At 38.5% G+C, this 25285-nt stretch overlaps 1 protein-coding gene across 1 annotated transcript in view; it reads left to right on the top strand.

Annotated features, from left to right (window-relative positions):
• Window positions 1–25285, top strand: part of LOC124166779 (sex peptide receptor) — a 749439-nt gene that overhangs the window by 448297 nt on the left and 275857 nt on the right. The window contains exon 4 of the mRNA XM_046544458.1: window positions 864–908. The gene's annotated coding sequence lies outside the window, so the exon portion shown is untranslated. The remainder of the gene's footprint in view (window positions 1–863; window positions 909–25285) is intronic.

Here is a 25285-nt window from a genome sequence, read left to right as displayed (position 1 = left end):
AGTGAAAGAGAAAAGCTCACTCTTGTTTACTGAAAGTAATCCTTGGGTTAGATTTTGGATTGTTAGATCCATCTTGTGTATATTCATAGGGGGCCATCTCAATCGTCATGAACAGGTTTTGTTCGGTTGCACTGCATTTAGACAAGGAAGCGCTTTTTAATCCACTAGTACTTAAGTGTATTCGCGAAGGAGGGATACGAAGGACGAGCTGAAAGCAGTCCAAGCTATAAAAAAAGGGGACGTGCAATGGGGGGGTAAATTACGTTATAACGGCTCGAGATTTTTGAAATCTTGCGACATGAGAGGTTGATTGAAATGTGGGCGAAATGTTGCGTTGGAGGATGAAAGAACAACTGAAAGGCACAAGGTCGTCTAGACTACCTAACGTAAAACGTAAACTACGCAGCGAATGCAAAATATCCGCGAACAAAAATTGAATGTGTTGAACCCGTGGAAAGCTACCCACTCTTACAAGGAATAACCACAAATGGAGAAAATAAATAAGTAATGAAAATAGCTGAAACATTGAGAAAAGCATTAAAATTCTAAATATAATCTTGAAGACAGCGTGAAAAAGATATTTAGGCAAATTATTTGCATGGAAACATTGTAGTTCACAGATAGAGATTCAGCGTCTTGGAAAATTATGAAACCTATTGTTCACAAGTAACATATTCATTTGGCAAACTCACTTTTATTAACTTTCTACAATTTATAGAAGGTAAGTTTTTTTATTCTACTTTCACTGACCTCATCCAGTGGTAAAAAGGCTGTATGTAGCCTAGGAGAATGTATAATTTCTCTTCCATTAACTGGACACGATGTAAACTACTGAATAATCTAAATATCTTCTTCTTTTGCAGGCTTCTTGTTTTCTCAAGACTCGTCGATAATCAAACACCAACAAGGTAAGCTAACTTTTATAGCTACTTATTAAATTCAACAATGCATTAATAAGGGAATATTTAATACAAAGGTTCAATATTTACAATTGAAAAATGCTGAATAACGCAAAAAATAGAAATGCACTTTATGGTCGACAGAGCACTTGAAATTCATGCTATCAGGGTCCAAACACATCTAAGCTGATTATAGCAAGTAGACATACAGGTGTTTGCTACTTTAAAAAAAGTGTTGCGTTTCACAGCCAACTCATAATAGGTGTGTATTACAACCTGGAATTTAGGTTGACAGAGAAGGTTTGGATAAAGGGAGTACTTAGCAGGGATGAGATGTGAAAATCCGATTTAGGGAGATGAATGATAGATTAGCGAAGAAAAGAAGGAGATTTGTAATTGTATAATGAAAGGCCTTATTTTGAATAGATGATGGAAGTACAAGTTAGGAGGAGGGGTGGGATATGGGGAAGTCTGAAAACGCTCAACCTTTTAACCTACCACCCCAACCTTGTTTTTAATACTTCGCCATACATCATGTATCTCACGGCGACATATTATAATATCTAAACAAAATCATCACGGCCTATAAGAATATTCATTGCCAATAGACTATACTTGAGCGTTCTCAACGAGCGATGATGTAACAGCAAATTCATCTATCGTACTATAAATTGGTCACCAATTTTTTTTATGCTGTGCCACTATAAAATGGCAACTATGCTGTATGTGGACAATTTGATAAATAAATAGATAAATAAATTGATACTCCATCTGTTGCCCAAACCGGCATGCTGGTCATGGTCGCGGTTTAAGCCGGTACTTACTTACGAGCCGCTTAAGAAAATCCCATTGTCCCATATAAATATCCTCCAACCATAGAAAGTGCAGCGTCGCCATCTCCCGGTTGAGATGAAATGAATTCCACGGGAGATATAACTAAACCATCAGGGCGATCCTCGTATACACGCAAGAAGATGCCGGGCCCTTAATTTTTTCCGCGAAATGTATATTTTTCGATGGAAATAGTTTACCTCGTCGCGGACGCTCGTAAAAAGAGCCGAAGAGTGTAAAAAGACCGTAAAATCTTTTTACGGTTCCCGAAAAACCGCTCCGGTGGATGAACACCCTCGCAGCCTCAAACTTCTTCCGCGTCACATCGCTCGCGCAAAGTCTGAAATGAGATACGACTGCTGCGATCGATTCCTTCGGAACAAGAAGGCCAAAGAATTATAAAAGGCGGACGAAAAAGAAACTTATTACATTTACCGCACGTGCGTCGGCAAGTATCCAAGGTAAATAAATTGACATCCCTTCGAAAGCACGATAAGGGAAGCTGCGCAGGAGCTAACGGTAGGCAGCGATTCTCCCGGGTTTCCTTCCGGGTTTATCCATTTTGCTGGACAATATTTCGCCAACGTTCCAGCTGGCTTGCTCAGGCCCACCGTGATGCAGAAATTTGGTCTTCTTTATAATCACTATATGTATGTATTCACTGCACCAAAATTCTGCATCGACACTTCACTGAAGCCTGAGGAAGCCAGCTGGAATGTTGGCGAAATATTGTCCAGTAAAATTGATAAACGCGGAAGGAAACCCGAAAGAATCGCTGCCTACCGTCATAATCTCCGCGAAAGCCTACTTGGGAATCTGAGGAGAGAGTTAAAAACCCTCAAATTTAAAAGTAATAATGGAAAAATTGAGAAAAATTGTTATCCCGGTTCCCCGAGTAAATCTAATTAGATGTAAGGTGAAATCTGAGTAAGTGTAAAGTAGATCCAAGGAATATCTTTAAATTCCCTCTATTACATTGAACAAACCAAGCAACTCTTCGAAGGAACTTAGCACTACTTTCTGGTTTCCACACCCGCTCCAGAACAGCCAAGTTATCCTGTTTTTCATCCGCTGATAATACAAAAACAATTCGCTGAGTCGTGGATAGGAGAGGTATTGGATGAGCTCCATGACTGTGCATGACTCAATGACTGGTTCGGTGGAAGATGATGTTCTGATATGGTGATGGAATATTACTTGGGTCACGCATCATCCGGAAGCGTCATCCGCATGACTTCTCCAGCATCCGCTCCTCCGCCAGCGAGGCGCATCCTCATTGTAATGCGATATCAACTCCTCATCCTTACTTACTGATTACTTCGACCGCTATCTATAATTGGCTTAGGGACATTTAATGAGCACAAAATGCAGCTAAGGAAAAATCTATAAGAAATATGATACCTTAAATAGTTTTGTTTCATGCAATTTAATTGCACGCTAATCCATGGTACATCATGAATTCACTATCTGACTGATATATGATTTATAAAGTTTTATAAATTCATAACTTTAATGTTCAATAATTTTATAAATTTTGAGATAATTTACAAGCTATTAGATCGTAATTTTTATGTTCTATTGTTAAACATTTTTATATATTATTTAATATATTAACACCTTTCACTGCATTGAAATTTCAAATTTGAAAAATGTAATGACAAAATTTATAAAATTATATAATAATAAAAATTAAATCACATGAATTAATGAATTTATACTACCTACGTAAAATAATAAGATCATAATTTACAATACAATACTTCATGGGGCAGACCAAGGCTATTTCGAACAAATTAACAAATACGCTCCGTGATAAAATCCAGAGTTGATGCAAGTGGTACAGTCAAGTTGAGTCGCTAGAGAGATGTCGGCAAGCAAAATTAAATAAGAGCTATCAGCGCCAATAGAAAAATCCTCAGAAAAAATGGAGACATGAGCACTAATTAATTTAAGGTGCTACTCTAAGTTCTATTGAAATAATTTTTTAAATTCTCACTTCCATGCATATGTATGCCTCGAATTTTCTGACGACTCTACAAAGCAATAGCGACATAGTTACAAAATTGCAAGGATCTACTGAAGCCTAAATCGCAAATATTAAATACTTAATCTTAGCATTTCCTGCTTGGATAATTCGATGAAATTTTAGAGAGCCCTGTGATAAATCTATAGTGAGTTCAGTGCATTGTCATAGGGTGATTCGGGGAGAGAAGCCGTATTTAGGATAGACTGAGAATAGAAAAATGAGAATTAAAAAGTGAATTTTTAGCAAATTACGGTTCTTATTCCGTAACATCAAAGCTGTTTGACGCCGAAACTTGACTAATATGTCATTTTTATAAGATATATATCTTTAAGTATTTTTCAGGGCATTTTTTATTAAACTGATAAGATTTCGCTGTCTTCAACATTTTACAGATACGGTTATGTATGCGCAGAATACTCTCAATGGCGGTTTAAAATTAAAAAAAAACCTAAAGGTTGTACGACTTAAGATATCGCCTTGAGCCTTTGCCAGTAGCGCCTTAGACTTAGGTTGGGTTAGCAAATGCTGGTATGATCTTCCGTACAAAATAAGCAGTGATTACAATTGGTTTAATCGGCCCTTTAAAGCTGTTTCGCCACAAACTTAATCAATTTATTTAATGATTATGTTAACTCTCTGCAGCTTCACCCTAATTTCAAATGTACGGAAACATCCTAATTACTACTTGTTGTCGTATTATTTCCGACCTCTACGTGTTTCTCCATAATGCATCAATTATTTCTGTTATATTGTAACAAATATATTTCATCCAATTTTTGCAGTGGCAAGGAATTGTGCATTTTATACTTCTGGAAATGTATAGTCCCAGAACAATAAACACCATTATCAATGACAATTTTCAATTTATACTCATGGCTGTAGATATATGGCCATATTGCATTGATGCCACTTGCGGATTAAAAAACACTGAAAGACAGCCTACGAAATTTGATTTACAGCCGTCATCGATAAAAGAGCACGTCTACTTCCAAAGTACGATTGACCTAGGACAAGTTTCAAAATAACTAATGACGTACGACGGACGCTCAAGTGGCTATCAGATAGCATAGGCAAATAAACAATTCCACGACTTAATGGAGGAAATGATTCAGCTGGATTTTCGGAGATAATGGCTATGTTGTTGAAATCAAAGAATGCAGAATTATTACTTTCTCCGCGCGGGAGGCATTGCATGCTTTTGATGGGATTCAAATGAAACGATTTCAAATTTATAAGGTTAAATTTAGGAGTTTTAAGAATTTTAAATAAAGGAGCCTAGGAATTTTAAATAAAATAGCCATTTGAATTTTAAATCAAAAATTTCCTGACAGAGATCATTCAATATGGTGACTCGATGTTCCGGTGATTTGGTCAATAATTGAGCAACTCAAAGGAGAACTATCACCGACAAAAATTTTCTTTTTCAATGCTCCTCCATTGTTTCCCGTAGCAGACATTATAAAAAGCATTTTTTTCCAAACACCTTATTACTACCCTAATGCAACCTTCAAATTGCTAATTGGAAGGTAAACTCCTGTTCAAACAGAATCCTAAGGCCATACACAGCTAGTGCGTAAAAAATATTCCCCTGAACCTCAACGGATTGGACAATTTAGTGTTGAGTGTATGTGATGTCATGGACGACTTTTCAAATACGACTTTCCTTGTTCACCGCTGAACTAATGGGTATCGGTTTCGTATTTTGTTAATGATGCGAACAATAATAATTATAGCTCTACTTTCAGCTATATTGGTTGCGAAACCTCTTTCACGGATTACGGGAACAAAACGTTAGAAACCAGTTCCTAATTCATTTCATTACCGATCCCAGAGACCCTAAAATAGCAGGTGAAGATTCACCAGCTAACAAAACGAGCAATGTGTTTAATATTTGGGAGAATGTGGTGAAAGTTATTAATATAACTTTAATGAGGCATTTGAATATTTCCACTGAATTTATTTTCTCACTAAGCGTTTCGTTCTTACAGCAAATGCACTTGAAAACGTTGTTATGTAATGCGTCGTGTAAATATAAATTCAGCGGAAATACTGCAATGTCTTAATTATCTAATAAAAGGAGCATCGTACCACACATCCATCAAAGAAGTGTCATTTCTTTTCAGCTATCACAAGACGGAAATAAATAGAGCTCATTTATTATTGCATAAGAACTGAAATCATTTTAAAGCTGCTTCCTCTCCATCAGTGGGAGAGATTCCAGTCCGCAGACATAGAAAAAAATCAATAAGCGTGTCCTGATGAATATCACCATGTCGACGAAATTAATTCCAACGAATAATAGGATCGTCACACCAATGAATCAAGGATAGACTCTAATTTTCAATCAAGAACAGCAATTAATCGTGCATGATGGGAGGGCAATGATTTATGGAGGTATTTTCACGGGGGAAAAGTACGAATGTCGTATGAGCGACCTTAATCTTAAAATGTTCCGAGATATCGATTGCATAAAACTGTTCTGACACAATTTAAAACATTTTTGTCGCCTCTTTGTTCTCCAAAACTTGGATATCATTCCATATAAAATTAGATATTTGAACCAAAATATTTGTATTTTATTTCAATATTGAAATTCCACGCAAACAAAAAAGGCCTTCAACCTGACACTGCTTTGAAATAGATAATGAGAGGCGAGAAAAGGGTATTATATAATCCTATTTTTAACTGCAAGAGGATACTCAAAATAAGGGAAAATTACCTAGAATTTAATCCAATGTAAACATAAAACATAATTACAAAATTATATTAGGCTGTATTTTGTGGGAAACACGTCAAATTTGGCAAATATTCCTCATTTACTTACTAGGTGATTCAACCCGAACGTTGGTTTGTATAGGTGAGGGTTTACAGCCGAGTAGGAGTACCTATAGGATGTCGCATTACGGGGATTAATTTTGAAAACACAATTTCCAGCACATAAGAAAATTATTAGTTAATTGTAGTCTTTGTGCATGCCTACTTACGTACAACCTATTGACTCATCTTCCCTTCTTCCTTCAAACGAATACTGATAACATATAAGTCAAAAAACAATAGGATTAGCTTTCATTTAATGTAAAGTCTTCATTGAACAAAATGTATTTCTCTATGTTAAGCCACTTAAATTATTGAGTTTCGAACATATCTATTTGCCATGGTATCTCACGCTTGCCATGATATCTCACATTCTAAAGCAAACATTATAATTTCAAAATTGTACTGTTTACTTCAGCGAAAATTTACAACATAAATAGATGACATACGCAAAAAATGATGTCAATTCAGGCAATCAAATCGACAAATGACGAAACTAAAAATATATCTTTTCCGTGAGGCAACTTGTAACGATGTTTTCAGGAAATATCCATTTGCAAACATTAAATTTAGACAGCCATAATTTTATTGTATGCACAAATGTATTACCCAAAACCAGTAATTGAAAAATTGCTCATTAGAATTCAGAGGAAAATGAAAGACTAATAGAGAATGAATTTCTTACAACTGAGAATACACGTATAGAGGTGAGGAATCAGTCCATTACATGCTACGCTTGGAGAATATTCCTTAATGGGAGGGAGGGATAGACGTAGATAGTAGCAGAGAAATCAAGGTGAGGGGCCTTCGAAATGTGGTGCTACAGAAGAATTATGAGGGCCAACTTGGAAGACCAAGAAAGTGATGAGAGAGTTCAAAGAAGAGTGGGAGGGCAGAGAAGACACACGAACACCTTGATAGGAAGACGGAACCCCCCTATCGACCATATCTTCAGGCATGACGTCCTCATGGAGAAGACGAAAATAAAATAGAGCAACATATCTTTTACTGGAGAGAAAATTTTTATATCTCTGATAGAATTGCGAATGCGCAGAAAAGGCGTCGTTGGCCCCAAAACTTTACAAAATGGACTGAATGGAGGTAGGATTTTACACTTTCCCGGCGACCAACATGTATACACTCTTCTCGGGATACCGCGCGGGTAAGATTATGTATTGAGGTGTTTTGCTATTCGCGGATTAAATTTTTGGCTCCCATATTTTTTTATAATTAATTACCTTTAAGCACTATTGCCCTTAAGCAATAAATTATCTCCATTTAGATAAGAGTATATCGATTAAAAAGCGTTAACCTGGATGGCTTTTTCTCCCCCCGCATTCACCTAGACAAAGAATAGCGAAACAAATAATCAACCGACAACGTAATCTAATTATAGGAAGAAATTTAGTCATTACGTAAGGAAAATATTCATGATAACTTCCATCTGGTGGACGGAGAAATCAAGGTTGGAGTCATTCGAAATATGGAGCGGAAGCGAAGAATGATGAAGATGAAAGGGATCGACTGAATGACCAACTGGGGATTGCTACGAAGTGTAGAAGTGAATAGAAACCTCACAAAAACTCCGAAAAGAAGACTGGGCCATTACATGAGGCATGATGGCCTGAGGAAGAATACCGCCAAAGGACAAGTTGACGGAAAGAAAGGCCAAAGATCGTCCCGAACGAGTAATACAGGACTGACAATGAAGTAACATTCGAAAATATTATAATTACGTGAATATGAAACTTTTAGTAGATATGAGAGTAAAGTGGACAGCTAAGTCAAAAGATCTTCAGATTGTTGACTCATAATAGTGATTAGGATTCATTAGTATGGGGGCCATGCTACAAAGTTCATTTATCAAGGTAATATGCCTCGAAAAAATACAAAAGTTGAGCTGCAGGGATTCGTCCCGTTCAGAAATTTTAGAAAATCCAGACGCAGACCACCACTGAGACCAAGACAACGCGTGGAAATGAGGACACATCTGCTTCAATAGCTTGCGCCCATGCACAGAACACGTGTCCGTGGCCAGGAAGGTTATTGCGTTACAAAGGATTCCTATCTATAACTAGTCCACTGTCCCGAACGCACACTTTAGGACAGGAGCAACACGAAATGACATCATTAGCCATTCTCTAGAAGTCACGGAAGCCCTATCGATATGCCATGCAACGGAACTCTAGAGATAATGGCATCCCCGAACATTGTCAATCAACGTCCCTCGGCATAGATAGTGTTTTGTTCCCACAGATACCTACTACACTCCGAATTACGTAAAAGTCAGGGAGAATATTTTCGTGGTTTCAAATAAGTATTAATGAATGTAATTTTTGCATTAAATTCTGTTGCAATATATCCTTGATAATGTCCATAATATTGAAAAAAAACGTACCATCACATGATTCCAAGGTTCGAGGGCATATCACCAAACTCTGATAAATAACGAAAATTGTGTGAAATATAACTAATTGCGAGAAAGATTAATGACAATTTTTTTTAAAAATGCAATTAAACAAAGAACGAAATATAGAAAGGTATTTCTGAACGCGATGAGTGCAGAAATACCTTTTTATATTTCGTCCTATGTTTCAGATGTGCGCTGAAAGTGGAAAATTCTATTTCTCTTCCGTACAATTACCATTACTTCATACATAATATATGTTCACTGAGACTTAGTCATTGCAATTTATCACAATAATTGGGTCTATGCCAGAAGGGAAAGAAGCAAAATAATTCATCTCCTATCAGTCATTCAACCGTAAGTTTTAAATGAAGGAAACGCGAAAGTTCCCGCCAATCTTCATGAGTAGGTGTCGCCACCAGAGTCCAATTCCATTTGCTCGAACAAGGAGAACCTTTCATTGAGACTGAGAATGACATACGTACAAGGGTGCAATGAACAACAACGAATCACTCGTGGTCGTGCAATGGCAGCGACTTGGTGATCTGCTCGGAAAGAGACGGCGACGTCAGCAACTTATTTGCAAAAGGGTTAAACCCGTCGATCTTTCGTCGCGTGTAACGACGGCTCAAAACACGAAAAAATATGCTTCTCCTTATCCCTAAAACTTCATCACAATCGACAATTAAATAAAATGGTGAACAAGATTCCACAAAAACATAGAATATGAAATGCGCATGAGTGAGCGCATTTATAGGTTGGCGACATCTGATCCATTCTAGATTCTTTGAATCGAATATCCAATTGCAGCATTATTTAATTATTCCAACATCCTGATCCGAGTGCTTTTTCTTTACAATTTTTTCACCATTCATTTTCATCACCATCGTTACCAAAATTATACCATTGAGTCATCATTTATTCCTTTTTTTGCTACTTGGATACGACATATATAAAATATAAAACTGAAGACACGCAGAAAATTTGTACAGACATGACGATGCAGTTTTGTCTTTCATACTGCACTCAATTTTCTTGCGTTTAATATTGAATTCAAATAGCTCAAATGAGTGACCAAAGCTATGACTAAAGTTAAGAGGTTATATTTTTATTATGACCGATTCCCTTTAAGTCAATCCGAATCATTGAAAGAAGTCGCCAATAACAGCCAACATAATTTCAGTTACCAGAATGAAAACGCTACGCTTTCCAGCTTTGCAACATCCTTAATATCAGACATCGAATAGCATGCATTTCAAATATTATTGATGGGAATCTCCACCCCACGCAGATGCTTCCCCGATGGATGTGTTTGGTCTTATAAGTTTTCTCCAGCCTCCACTGTCAACAAAACGTCAATCAGACGAAAAATAAAACCCTCAGTGATGGATTAGGTTAATCCATGAAAGTTTTATTTCCCCGGTGGCAAAAGCAATATTTGAGCAAGGATTGGCTGTCATATCCCAATTTAAGTTTCCTATTTTTGCGAAAAAAAAATGTCGACTGTCACTCAAAATCACTGAGCTCTATAACATGGTATGAGGATACCCGGTACCCGACTGAATCAAAGATATTGCGCATTTGGCCATCTTGAATATGACTTCCGAGCATTACATCAACGTACTACCCGGCAAGTTGCCAACATTGGTGCGTGGTGGGGGGTTTTAGGACACTAGCTGTATAAAATAAAAATGAAGAAAAGAAAAGGAGATAGGTATACTGAGTTGCACTAATTTATTTCCTATCTTTTCGGGAAAAAACAAATTCCCACACCTACCCGTTTGGCAAAACACCTATTTTGAATTTGCGCTTCTACCGGACTTATGGCAAGTTTTCAAGATGATGTTCTCGGCGCCGCTCTTGAAGATATCTGTACTTATCTTTAGTGGCTAGGGCAATCTAAACATAGCACATAGTTTCCCAGTCTCTATTGCAATGCACTTAACGATACATTGGCAAGACTGATTCTGGACACCTGTGCGACGGTTTAAACGCTTGGAAAATCAGTATGTATATGCACAACATTCAGGCTGATTTTGTTTTGGTTAATGCAAAGCAGATATTTAAAAAACGGCCCGAAATATATTACTATTATTTAGTAATAAGGAATAGCGGCATAGATTATGCTGGGTGGAGAGAAGTTTTCTCACGAATTATTTTCCTTAGATAGCTGATGTCAGTCGAAAAAAATCCTTACGTCGTTTATGTCGAAAACGCACAATTTTTAAATTACAGGAAGTTTGAGCCAAGCGCTCTGATTGGCCGCGAGTTTGCCCTGCTAATGAATGCTCTGGACAAAGGCAAATACAGGCAAAGCATTCGAAGTCATGAGTTATCTAGATCATCCGGCAACAGGGAAAACTCGCGGCCAATAGGAGCGCTGGGCTAAAAAGTTTCTGTACATAGTTTTAAAAAATGGTGCACTTTCGACCTAAACATCATTAGTAATTCTGGTTCCTGCTGGGATCAGTTATACACTGTAAAATTTCGTGGAAAATTTTTTCTCAACGCTGTATACATTCAATATCTAAAACTTAGCCACAAGGAGGGAAGAAAGCCATGGATCGCATCACCGTTCCCACAATTAACGGGGAATTTCCGCGTTCAGTCGTTCGCGGAGGAGGAGCGGGACAGGAGTGTGAGGGGAGGGAGCGGCAATCAGGGTGAAGGGATAGATCGGGCCCAGGAGGCAAGCAGCACACCCACACCAGGCCATGATTGATTCCTCAAATCTCAGGGTACCTTTCCCTGTGCAACTCTCAAACCCCGCTTCCCCCCTACCATCCCTTAACCCAATTGCAGGAATCAGTACAAATACTTTTCGCCTGTGTCTTTAACCGAAAATGTTTTTCGATCACGTCAGGCAAACATCAAAGTTAAACAACAATATAAAATCTAAATACTACCCCTCAAGCTGTCAAGATAGGAGAGTGGCGGCGGGTGCTAGAACAGTAGCCGTTGTTATAAAATATGAGGAGAATAGAAAAAGATGCACGACCTGACTTCCACATAGCATTTATTAAAGGAAAATGATTGCGTCATGGAAAATATATACAGAAAATATATTGGCTTACAGGTATATATATAAAAAAAATAAATATATATATATATATATATACCTGAAAGCCAATTTTACAGTAGTATGACTCGGTGTAATTTGACTCATAATGGCGCAGACCAACTGGTTGGTTCAGTAGTGTATTTCTTCAAGCTCAGCACAAATCACGCATCAGTCGTGAAATCTATTTCTAATCCAGAGAACTTACCTTTCTATGCCTTGCAATAGGTAAATCAATCTTCATTGCAACTGATCACCTACAGCAAAAATATAAACTTTCTCGAATAATGACTACATTAAGCCGAGTTACACCATTTTCAGTTGTTACGGATCAACAAACTCCTCGCCGTTTTTGAGTTTGCAACTCCATAGATACGTCAAATTGCGGCCAAAGAGGCTTTATTCTTCGCCAAAGTTATTTTTAGCACTTATAGTCAGCGATAATATCAATCGAAGTTACAAAGGAAAAATAGGGAACACAATGCAGATTTTGTGGACAGATAAAGGATATTGGAGAGGACCCAAATTTAGACTATCAGAATCAGACGGGTGAGACATGTTAAACAGGCTCAATTACATTCATTATTTAGTCTAAATAATTGTGAATTAATGACAAAACACAATCCATCAAGCAAACATTCCATGCTATTGTGGATTATTCCTGAAACTTGAAATGCATTCGGTCTATTAAACGCTGATTATCTACGGAGTAACATGACAAATTTTGAAAAACTTTTAAGGTCACTCTAGCAGTAAATAAGTGGACTAAAAAAAAATGGAAAACTCCTCCACCACAATCTCCTGCGTAATTAAACTCAGGGTGCTCTATAAAAGTCTTCTCAGTGGAACAGCAGTTGACAGCTAAAAAGAAAAGGGAGATTTATTCGATGAAGCAAGAGTAGTTTATTTCATTAGTTAAATATTCCCATTTTATCAGTGGAATTTGAAAGGGCTGTTTGGTACTTCGCGCTAGAGTCTGCGAGTTTGCTAGTTAGGATTTTGAGCCGGTCGGAGTTTGCACGATCAAAATAGGCAGGCGCTATGTGTGTCTAACACAAGAAGAGACAGGCAGCAATATTTTAGCTTTCTTTAGGGCCGTATTCAATTACAGCATTCAAATACATTCATTATGTTCTCTAGAAGATTTAAAATGAGCACCAGAACTTTCTGCGCTCTTGTGATTTTTTTCTGGAGTTAGGAAATATTCGGACTATTAAACAAAGGGCTAATCTTTCTATACTTTTTAACGCTATTATCATGTGAAATAACGAAAAGTGTTCCCTCCTCTAGTCTGATGACTCGCATACTTATATACAGGGTTTATGAGGTTAGATATAGATCTGTGTGGAACAACAGTTGATTGGCAAAAAAAGCTACCCAGTACGAAGAGATTTATTCAATGAATCAGAGTGTTTTAGCGTCTGCCATTTACTCAGTGGGATCGCAAAGGATTAGCTGGCTCCTTTCGCTGGGGAAGCGAGATAGGATTTTTGAGGGAGCCGAAATTTGCATTATCAGAATAGGCGGACGTTGCTCTGCGTGTACACACGAGGCAGGAGAAGGGATTGGCGTGGTGTATCGCTCATGGGAAATGAGAAGAGCCTCCCACTCCGCTCATAATCCCACGGGTGTTGAGCCTTTAAGCTACCCGGGAAGAAAGTTCTGCGACTGGCACGCCGGGATTAATAACCATACCTACCTCCCTACTCACAGTTTCCTAGTGGAGGAATCGCGCGAATTCGCCAGGGTACGCGGAACTTGGGAAACACAGCAGGCGAAAGGCTCGTGGAATGGGCCAATATGGTGTCCTGAGTACATAGAAAAGTGGTGAGGACTAAATAAGCCAGGGGACATCGGAATGCACTTTTATCCTAGATGGGAGGGCTGAGTGAATTGTAAGAGATTTACCGATCGGACGACGAAATTCAATCAAAGAAAATTCCTGTCGAGTCCTCAAAACTTTTCACCACACCGCGTAATTAGAAATTAATTTTTTCGTTTACAACTGGATATACATGTCAATTTACAATTTTGCCTCTGCCTCATTCTGATATCTAAAATTAGATGCAGTACCTGGTGCTCAATATTTCAAAATTGTGTCCCTAGTTCGTTGTTCAGTCTCCAACCTTGATTCTAGCAGGGGCGGCTATATTCATAGCGAACCTCCTAATAATAACTTGGTATAATTCCTTGAATTCTACTAGTTCCAAAATGTGAAGAGGAAGTGAAAAGCAAAAAAAAGATTCCACTAAAACTTTGAGCCGAATTTGTTTGAATATACATGCAATTATTAATAGTTTTCGATTATTATTAATTCACTCCAGTAGGAGCTCATAAATAAAAAGAAGTTCCATAACAAATAATACTTCCTTATATCAAAAGTGGGCGATGCACTTCAAGTATATTGGGACTAAGAATGGAATAACAGTTGCAATGATTTGCTCACCTGAAACTTAAACTCAAACGCACACACACATTCTTATCTATTCTATTTCAAATTTCATCAATTTTTCGTCAGATTCATTGAGAGACTTTTTGATCAGCTAGTAGAGAAATAGAGAAATTCCACATTCAGTAGAGAAATTCCACATTTTTTACTGTGTACTCTTCATTCAAGAGCTGGATCACCATCAAGCTGATTGATTTAATTAAAATATGCTTCGCTTTTAATTGAGTGGGTGAGAAGTCAAAGGGAACAATTGATTTTCTTTCTAAAAAGAGTTTGGTAGAGAAATTGATAAAAGAAATATAGAAAAACATAGTGGTCGAGTGATAAGTGCGAATCTCTGTTCTGCGCTGATATCGAGTGGAAAAGTAAATGCAATACTATATATTTAGTTGATCTCGTTTGTTTTCTAAACCTAATTTCTGTCCCTAAGTCAGTTTAGAAAGACGTTGATCCCTTCGCCTCTCACCCACTTAATTGAGCCATACATTTCGAAGTCGACCAAAACATGAGACATATGAGACATATGAGACCTTAAGTAGGGCATTGTGTCAATTGGTCCCGCGTTGTTGATTGGGATATTTAAGAAGAAATGAAAAGTATAAATAAAATGTGAATCCTACGAGTTCACATCAAAATACGAGCTTAGAGACTGGCAACATATTTAACCCTCGTTTTCCCTTAATCAGAGTTTTCCTTTGGCGTTACCCCAAGCTACGTGACTTGTGTATTTTGACGTGGTTTTTGTGTTGCGTAGGCGTTTTTTATTACTGTATTTACAATTCTTTTGTGTGCCGCTGTGAAATGGAAGCATTCCTGAATGAATGAATAAATAGATGAAGAGGCCCCCCAAAAAATATGCTGGAAATAGTTCGTCTTCCCTATCATGCAGTCGCGTCGAGGAACATGAAAGCGGCAATGGTATAATATGTCCCTGTGGGCTCAATCCCTTCGTGAGATATAAACTTCGCTGTGATAACACCAGGTATTGCACACACACATACACACGCACTCACATTGTGAGGGACTGGAGTGGTATGGGGCGTGGAACACACGCGAGTAGAGAGAAATTCCCGGAAATGCTCGACGGGTCCCATTTGACTCGGGGCGCAGCCTTGAACACGTCACGTGGCATTCATCCCCACGGCAACATCCTAACAAACTTGGAAAATGTCGGTTATCAGCCCCTGGAGGCGGCAATCAAATTAACTCCCGTAGCGGCAAAAGCGAAATGCAAAACCATGCGACGTCGCGAGGGAGGGACGATCGATTAATTAAAGGTCGAACACACTCAGGTGATCAGACAACTGAATAGCTAATTCCGCTCGCCATGAGCATGCGTGAGGCCAGGTGTGGGGGGCTGGAACTAAACCTCAGCGAGAGCACGGTGGCATATATCCGTAGTATGCTTCGAGCGGTATCCTGAGCACCACAAAGAAAGTGTATCGGCTCCCTTTCGTTAATATAGAAGAACAACACTCGCAAATTTACAGTAAAATTCATGTCTTTGCTGATAATGCCGCTATTTAAGACTTGGAAATTCACTCATCAGACTTAAATAAAGCTCATGGATGGAGTATCCAGATTATTTCTCTCTGTTTCGGCAAGAATTAAATCTCAAGGAATGCATGGCAGGATATTTATAGCTTAAAACATCTCTAACGTCTTGCATACGATTGTGGATACGGTCAAAAGTAAAGGCATCGAATGATGTCACATATATCTGGAAATTGCGATAGCTTTCCACTCTTCGTGTGGAATGTTTGCTAGAAATAATAGTGTCACATACCAGAGACAACCTTTGCTCATTAAGCGCATTATGGCACACTCATTGGACGAAAAGCTGCTAGAGATGCGCTGCTTACCACTCCTTAAGCAGCATCTCGAATGCGTGGAAAGAATTTGGGAACCGACGCAGAACAATTTTATTAATGACAATTAATGACGAAAAAGTGGGGAAGTAGTAAAAAAAACTCTGTTACGAGCGAACGACAAAAGGTTTTCCTTGCAGGTATCGTATCGTATTTGGAGGAGGATACCCATTACCCACAGCGGAGGACATTTCCCATTGAATGTATCCCCCCCCCCTCCACCGCCACGATTTGAAGCCGAACGACCGAGATGGGAAGCCAACACTCTAGCCACCTCTACACTACCAAAATTTCCTTTTTACATATCTTTTACACAGATAAGTTTGGTAACCGCTAGACACTTGAGAGGTCACGGCATTTGTCAGCCTTACTTTGTTCACACATTTGAGAACAGACGCCTTTTGGAGTGACATTATTTTACCACCGGAGTATATTTCTTGAACCGATGGAAATTATAAAATATAAGTGGCGGTGAATTCTTCTGAATAGAATCCTTTTCTATCGAAACGTCGGCAGAGATGGAGATGGAGCTCACCCGGATGGAAACCCGAGAAGAATTCACCGCCATCATACGCCGGGAAAAAGTGAAATCTTACATAAAATATGTGTTACTTTGCCGCAGGAACAGGTATGGAAATGTGTTTCTCCATTCCCACCGACGCTTAAGTAGGTACTATTTTAAAAATTAGGATATATAATCGGAAAAGGTGGAAACGCATTGTCAATTCGTATATTGCCCCTTTTTCAACTATATTTCCTCCATGTGTGATATATGCAGAAGAATATTTATTATTTGTCAATTATTGACATCGGTACCATTCTCATGTTCCATGGAGTGTGAATTTCGAAATTAACCGAAAAAATATTTGTATGCATGGGATTGATTTGTTCACTGGTGCGAAATTTACCTCATGTATAATTTAGGTACTAGGTTAATAAGAAATAAATTTAATACGGAAATCTTTGAGATGAATATCACTCACCATTTCGTTAGTATTTTTTGAGAGACTGCCTAAGCATTCTGATATTCGCGCATATCTGCGAATAGAAATAATCCCTCCAAGCAACCCAAGGATAATATTTAACGGCTAACAAATAAATTTCATTAATGATTCCATTCTGCCATTCCACTGGAGGGAGAATCAACGCAATCATATTATGAGCGAGGAAATTCATGGAATTATATTTTCATATCTTTGAATTTCATCGTGCATTAACGCGGCAAATTGTAAATACCGTGAAATAATTTGTTTTCCGTGTCCATTGGGAAAAATGTGGAAAGATATTCATGTCGAGAATGTGTAAACGTGAATCGCTCCATTCCAAATTTGAAATCCGAATTTTTTGTGAGAATCGCGCTCTACGGGCGTAACAGACGCAAAACACGCTATTATTTTGTTTATGAGGATGCGTTTCAGAGGTATTATCCTCCACCATTTTCTCTTTTTCCGGGTATATGCCCGATGGTTGTAAAGCTCTCAACGGTGCAAGTTACGGCCCTTGAAATAGCATCCTGTTTGTGGTTTCTGATTCCGGACCCATTAAGCCTCGCCATCTGTTCTCACACTCAGAGGACGAATTCCCTAAACCTCAGGCACGACATCTAGCAAATGGCGGTGGAACTATAATGGTGGTTAAAATATTACGACTGTGACTACGCGGGTATTCATTTGACTGTTACGGAGAATTTTAGTTGGCAATTAAGTATCCATGTACTCATTTAAAAACATTTCAAATGCTAACGAAGTCTGCTATTTTTATTTATTAAGGTTTTTTCTACCGTACATGAGGTTTCATCAAATGTAACATTATCTTTTTCACGAATTTTCTCCTAGGCATGATTTTTACATTTATTTAATTTCGCCATTGTACGTACAATTGATGATGAATTTTTATGATATTGAAAATTATTATTCGATACTAAATCAAAGGATTGTAATTTTATCATAGAATTGGAAACCTTATGATCAGGTGATTGATGAAACTTTTTCATATCCTCTAGAATAATCTCCCGATAATATCGAATGATGAATATCGCATAAAATTGCAAAAATATGGCAATGTAATTTTAGTTTCAAGTAAGCATTATTCGAAAGTCTAGAGGTAGGAAGTATGGAAAAAAGTAATCTGATAATATTAATCGGTCATTTTGCGAAAAAAAATCAGCTTAATTTATTGGTTTACTCCCTTTACTTTTTGTGGACATTTAATTTACAAGGAAGAGCTAATCTAAATCTACATGCTAGTCTGCAATTCTCCTCAATAAGCGTGCGATTTGGTGGAGGTATATGACCAGGCAACCTGAAAGATAACATTAATGTTCGAGGAATTAAGGTCTACTATGGCATATTCCATTTTTCGCTTGCATATTTTCCTAGCTTTGCGCAAATGTTCACAGAAGCAAGTTGGTTCAAGTCCCTCATTTTGAAATCCGCCTAGTGAAAAAAACACCTAGCAATCAATATATTCTGATCGCGTAGCTAGGCAACCAACGGTGATATTTTCAATCACAAAACTTCACTGTAATCAGCTGACCTTTCCCAACACAACGACATCTATCAGATTTAACTGGAACTAACTGGACCCGCACCATTCAAAAAGTAAACTTTTTTTATCAGACCTGTCACTTTCTCTCTCAACGCGATGATTAGAGATAAGGATTTTTGGACGTTTCGCAGATATTATTTATCATTTTTACATTGTATTCGTTGCTCCCAAATTCTTAAAAACAACCATTCAGAGAAAAAATGACTGTCGCAACTTTAATACAAAGATCAGAATCGTGGAAACCGTCTCGGATAGATTGATCAGAAAGGAATGGATACCTTCGAGGGATGGTGCTTGATGAGGACACTGAATATGTGTACCTACAATGGAAGCTAAAAGCGACATACTGCGAGGAGGTTGGACTGTAAAACAGGAAAGGAAAGGGATCAGAGGAATATCATGCGCCAGAAAAGGACCCAGTGGTAACATTAAAAGACACTTTGAGTGCGTGATTAGTGTAATGGAGGGACACATTGAAGGAGAAATTCCACGAGGAAGGCGAAGGTATAACAACTTTTGGTAAGTGAAGTAGGACACAACAGAAGGATTAAGGGAAGCTATATGATGTAGATGAGGAAAGATAGAAATGGAAGATATACCAATACCATGTATGATCTTAGGTTTTCCCGGGGTATCAGTCGCATAGAAGTTTCTCGGGTTTTCCACCGGTTGATGTCGTCCATGTCTCCCGACGTTTCGATCCGCGACTTGCTGATCATCCTCAGGGGATCTTCCGAATGAAGATTGGAAGATCCACTTCTTTAGAAGATCCCCTGAGGATGATCAGCAAGTCGCGGATCGAAACGTCGGGAGACATGGACGACATCAACCTGTGGAAAACCCGAGAAACTTTTCTGCATGCCAAAAGAAGTATACCAATGAGAATATATATAACATTGCGGATTCGTCTCGCGGTAAACACTAGATGGCCCACACGGCGTAGGTTGAGTACACTGGTGTGCAACGAGTGGGTACTACCTTTTGACCTCGTTGAGACGAGTTGAAAGTCACTCGCGAGTATCGAGTTGAGTCGAGTGTGGTAATTTCTGAACAAGGCGATAGAGCAATGCGTACTTCAATATATTCTCATTTTCCCCATCCTCTTGTCCATTTTCTATTCTGAATGCTCAGTCTGATGTAGAGAGGGAAGATAATGAGGAACGTTTATGAAAACAGTATCTGATTTAGAATATGAATAGAATTTTGTGTCTTAAACAGTTCCATAAGCACAATTGAATTGAATTATTTTCTAGTAATGTGTCGACATTTTAATTAACACATGCATCCAAACTGCTAGGAATAATACTGAGTAAAGGCATCCGCACAGTTGTAATAAATATTGCATACGCAAATCAATCATGTAACATTCGATTCTTTCAAATTCACATGCAGAAAAACAAATTTTTCTACATTATCAGATTTTGACGTCTCTATGTTACATTATTACTACCAGCAGAAAATCCTCTCACTCTACACACTTGTGTGGCACGACAAGTACTTTTATGCGAGAAGTTTTGCGAACCTTCCGAATTTATATTAAAAATTATACCACCGATTTTCATGGATCTTGAATCTTCATGGAATTTAAGTGGACGAAGAGAACGAACTACGGAACTTGGCTTTACCAAAAACTGTTTCTCTTTGTCTCTCACTTCGTTTAATTAATCTTAGCAGCTATTGTTTTGTAAGTTCAAGAAGAAAACTAAACGCAACAAATGAATAAATTTAAATTAACATTAGACGTAGGTACGCAGCAGGGGCGCAGCTAGGAAATAAGTCTAGGAGGGGGTGCAACTAATACCTGGGGTCCGGGGGGATGGAATACCTGCCAGGGTAGGCGGTAGGTGCGAGATTAATAAATTGCGGAATTTTAAGATAATTGATTCAAAATGGTGAATTTTATGGCTTTCTGAAGGAAATGTAATCAATTCTTAAACTATTCCATAATTAACATCAATCCAATTAAGCAAAATGAATTAAACTTTAAACTTTCTCTGAGCTCTGGGTGTGTCCCCAAAAACTCCTCCCTCACTGCGCCACTGGTACGCAGTGCACATAAGAGCTAAAAGATGGAACCCCTTGTGACGTCAAACCAAACAACAGGAAAAACCGCCATCGTCTGCTAAAACCAAAAAGGAATTATTTTTCACAGAAATCTTACATTTTCCTACGTATTCTCTCGGCTTTTGAATGAAGTGAGTTGGGTTGGCTACAAAAGTATCGTATGAGAATGCATAGAGTACTCCACTCCGATTACACCGCTGCGCTGGGTCAGAGGACGGTCGGCTGACGAAAAGGTATTCCGCGTCCACGTCGACTACTACGTATCATAGTGGTCGACTGCCACGTATACAGCAAGATGAAACTCCAAGGCCAAGGCATTAGAACGATTTATCGGCTTTAGAAACGATATGCATGAGTCTCATGATAGCGCCACCTGTCGGCAGATTTCTGAACTTACTGGCCTCGAAAGTTCCGTAACCGAAAGTACCCGACTCGACATTTGTAATGCCACTCGAGTCCAGTACCAACCCATTGGACTCGACTCCAATTTTCAAATACTCCCACATCCCTAAAGTTAACCTAACTCCAATCACTGCGGTTTTTCCGCAACACCACAGAGGACAGTAGAAGTTTTTGGTCACAGTAGGGAATTGCAAATTCGCCTGTTTTTATACGATGGACACCAAATATAGGACCCACCCAATGGACCACCCAATTTAGTATGGTGTTTAAAAAAATGCAATTTTCTCGTGTTTCAACAGAAATTAATACACAAAAAATAACGCAAATATTGTTAGAGTAGGTAAACCATTATCCTTCACGTTAGGGCGCTGTGGAATACACATTCTTCTATTTCTTCTCCTTTCTAAAACTCGATATTTCCGCTTCGGGCGTCAAATAGTTACGCAAGAGATTGATAGGTGTCATCAGTGTCCCTTGTTGATCCGATCGTGTGCTATGGCAACCCTAGCAATTGAGTTACCTATCCGTAGTTTAAATAACCGCTGCTATTATTAAAATTCAACGGTTATCGCAGCGATTTCTCTCGCATCTAGTATTGTTAGCAATTTAAAATAAATGATAAATCCAATATTTTGGAATCATCGGACAAAAACAGGCAAACAAATGATTACCGATTACAACCGAGAAGGTTTGCTTGACTTCGGAGAGTAAGAGACGTAGGGGAAACATATAGAAAACTAGATGATAGATATGGGGAAAGCGATACGAAAGCTGAGGAACGCAACCTCCTCCAAAGCGGAGAGGAGACTGTGGGTATTTGGACAAAGTATTTTATCTCGCCGACGAAGTATTTTTAGAGTTATTTGCAAATTAATGATGTTACGTATGACGGACCCTTCTGTTTACGCCAAATCAGCAAGGAAAAGTGCTCACTTGAAAATGTGATGAATGAATTATTTACATCCTGAGCACACTAATTTTCAGTTCAATCTCAATGATATGACGTAGAATATGGCGAAAATATGTTTCCAAGTAAAATGCGTGTAAAATATGTTTCAAAGTATGCATTAGAGTAAACAGCACTCGTTCACCGCGAATTTGTTATCCTTGTTCTTTGGCTTCAATTTCACGTGCAATCGCTGTACCTACTTTGATGTTCACCTTAATTGCTAGTTGGGACACACATTTTTAAGACAAAAGCCTTCGAATTTTATTTTTCAACCAGATTAGGACTAGAAAGATTCAGATATGGTTATAAAGTATTCAAGTGATATTGGCGAAAGACAATTTACTTTAAATCAATCATTCTGTGCGGGTACTAGAAGAGGTCGGACTGAGGATGATGAGAGGAGGTTTGCTTTGCCTCCGCAGCACATGAAGAGGAAGAAACCGAGAGGGAAACATATGAATGAATCGAGATGGATTTAAAGGAACGCAACCTTTTCGACACTGAGGAGGGGGGTGGTGGTGGGGGGCGGTGGCGTCCGTTGCCTTGGGGATGTTTGCTCGAGACGGTGAGATTAAAAGGAAGAAGGTGGTATGCGCGGTGGGATGAGGAATGGATTGAAGGAGAAGAGAATTGTGAGGCAGTAGGAAATATGGAATGTAATATGGGATGCCAAGGGGAAGAGAGCCACTTCAAATGGCATGCAAGATGAAAACTAGAGTCTAATCGCGAAGAATAAACGTAAACGCTACAATGAAGCCTCTCTCAACACAAGCGAGCATTGCGATTTTGCATTTCTTAGATTTGGATTTCAGTTCGCACAGGTTTCCTACATTCAAAGCAGGATAAATTTCAATAATTTTGGTAAAACAGTATATAAAGTTGTGGGAGGTCAAAATATTTATTATTCTATGAAATCATGAGAGTACGGAAGCTAAGACTCGAAAAGGCGATTTATTGTAAAAATTACGTATGAGGGACAAAAAATTTACGTTGAAAAAAACATATTACCCATTCAGGCTTTCTCTCGTAAGTTTGAATATGAAAACGCACGAGTTGCTGCCCACTTTTAATAAGTTGATGACGTCATCAGCAGTCTGGCTAAATTAAGCGTTAAGGAAAATCCTCTAGCTATGGGAAGTTATCACTCCCAAGAGTTCGAAAATCAACGAGCCACGCGAGGAGCATATGAAAGGCCGAGGAGTAGCTTAGCAGCAGTGACCTACTGGGTAAGATCTTGTGACGTCATCAACTTACCAACGAAAGAGTTTAGGTTATCGATTTCTTTCGTCACGAATGCATAGAAAAGCAGACAAAATATCGAAATGCGGAAATTTAAGTGTTCCTATGTGCCAAATTCAATCAAAATCGGTGCTTAAAAATATTATGGAAACATTTTGTTATTTCATTTTCTCGTTTACCTTTATTCTCAACCTCGGCGCTCCCATGTACATAAATAGCCACAAATCCTGTATCCCTTTAATTGCTTCTCCTCCCATGCGACCTCATCCATCAAAAAAAACTTCCTCCCCCCAATATGCACGCTAAAAAGCGAACCTTTTCCGGCAACCTCCATTTCGCTCTCGATCGAAACAACATTGGAAAACTCTCTTCCTCGTCTCCTCCATTTTGCTTTCAAAAGTCTTTCCTTCGCAGCCGATTTCCACCAAAGAGAAAAAATTTGAGTACTCTGGTATAAAAATCGTGGCAAAATTAAATGCATGCACCTAATGAAGCGACATTTAGAGGTACTAGGAGGAGAATGCTGTAGTTGAAGTCAAACCACGTAAGTCACATAAAATAATAGCATTGCGGTCGGCTTAAATAGCTGAGGAAAATATTAACTTAGGAATACCTGAAATCTGTATACCATTATTTTGATTTTTAACTTCGTCGGCTATCATTCTTGCTGGTATGTTTTTATGGAAGCAATTTAATCGATAAAATAGACAAAAAGTATTAGCGATGGATTTTACGATATATAACCTGTACTCTTAAGCCAATCTAAAGCATTTTAACTATATATTGACCGTATTATTGTTTTCTACAATATTTTTTTCATAACAAATTATTTAAAATCCCTCTTTTTATTGCGTCGCGTTAACTTGATTGTCATTGCCCTGAGTATTGAGCACACAGTTACAAAAAATTGGATTGAGGAAAATAAGAACTGCATCGATGGCAAAAAAATCTATAGCTACAATTATTTCATACACACTATTGTTAGAAAAGGAATTCTAAAGGTAAAGTAAATTTGGCATGAAGTACTTAGCAATTCACACTCGCTTTTCCTTTCTTCCTCACTGAAGGTTCCTCTCCAATTCAAAACAAGGCCAACTCACTTTCAATTCACACCTATAAATCCCACTCTCACCCTTTCTTACCAATGATTCTTCCCTGTAACACAGTTTTTAACATCCCCTCCCCGCTAGGCACTCGCCTCATCCAAACCCTCAACCGTATCTCGAGCTTAAGAGTGTTCGTCTCACCCACCATGCCCAGCACTTTGTCGTTTCTCCTCCTCTCCATACTCTTCACCTTCTCCATTCTTCTTCTGACATTTGAAACGCCTCCAATCTTCTCTCGTCCTCCTTCCTCAACATTTCCGCACCGTACAGCACGACACTCTAAAACAATATCTTCACTATTCTTTCGTTTTAATCCTTACAAAATGATCCTCTGATCAACTCCTTCCTATTCACGAACGATTATTTTGCCAATGAAATTTTCTTCCTCAAGTCTATTATACTGCTACGCCTCTTTTTTTCTCGTGTGCTGCCCTCATCCTTCAACTGATTTACATACTCCACCTTCCCTCTGACACACCTTACCCTCTCCGCTCAGCACTCGCTCCATCCATGCCTTCCGCATCTCATCTAGGAGCTGCCTCTCCTCACCCACCACGTCCTGCACTTAGTCGTTCGTCGTCCTCTCCGTCCACTTCACCTTCTCCATTTCTCTCCTCACCCATCTC

This window comes from Ischnura elegans, chromosome 10 (assembly GCF_921293095.1).
Source record: "Ischnura elegans chromosome 10, ioIscEleg1.1, whole genome shotgun sequence".
In the NCBI taxonomy this organism is placed as follows: Eukaryota; Metazoa; Arthropoda; class Insecta; order Odonata; family Coenagrionidae; genus Ischnura; species Ischnura elegans.
This window is presented reverse-complemented; position numbering and strand designations above follow the sequence as displayed.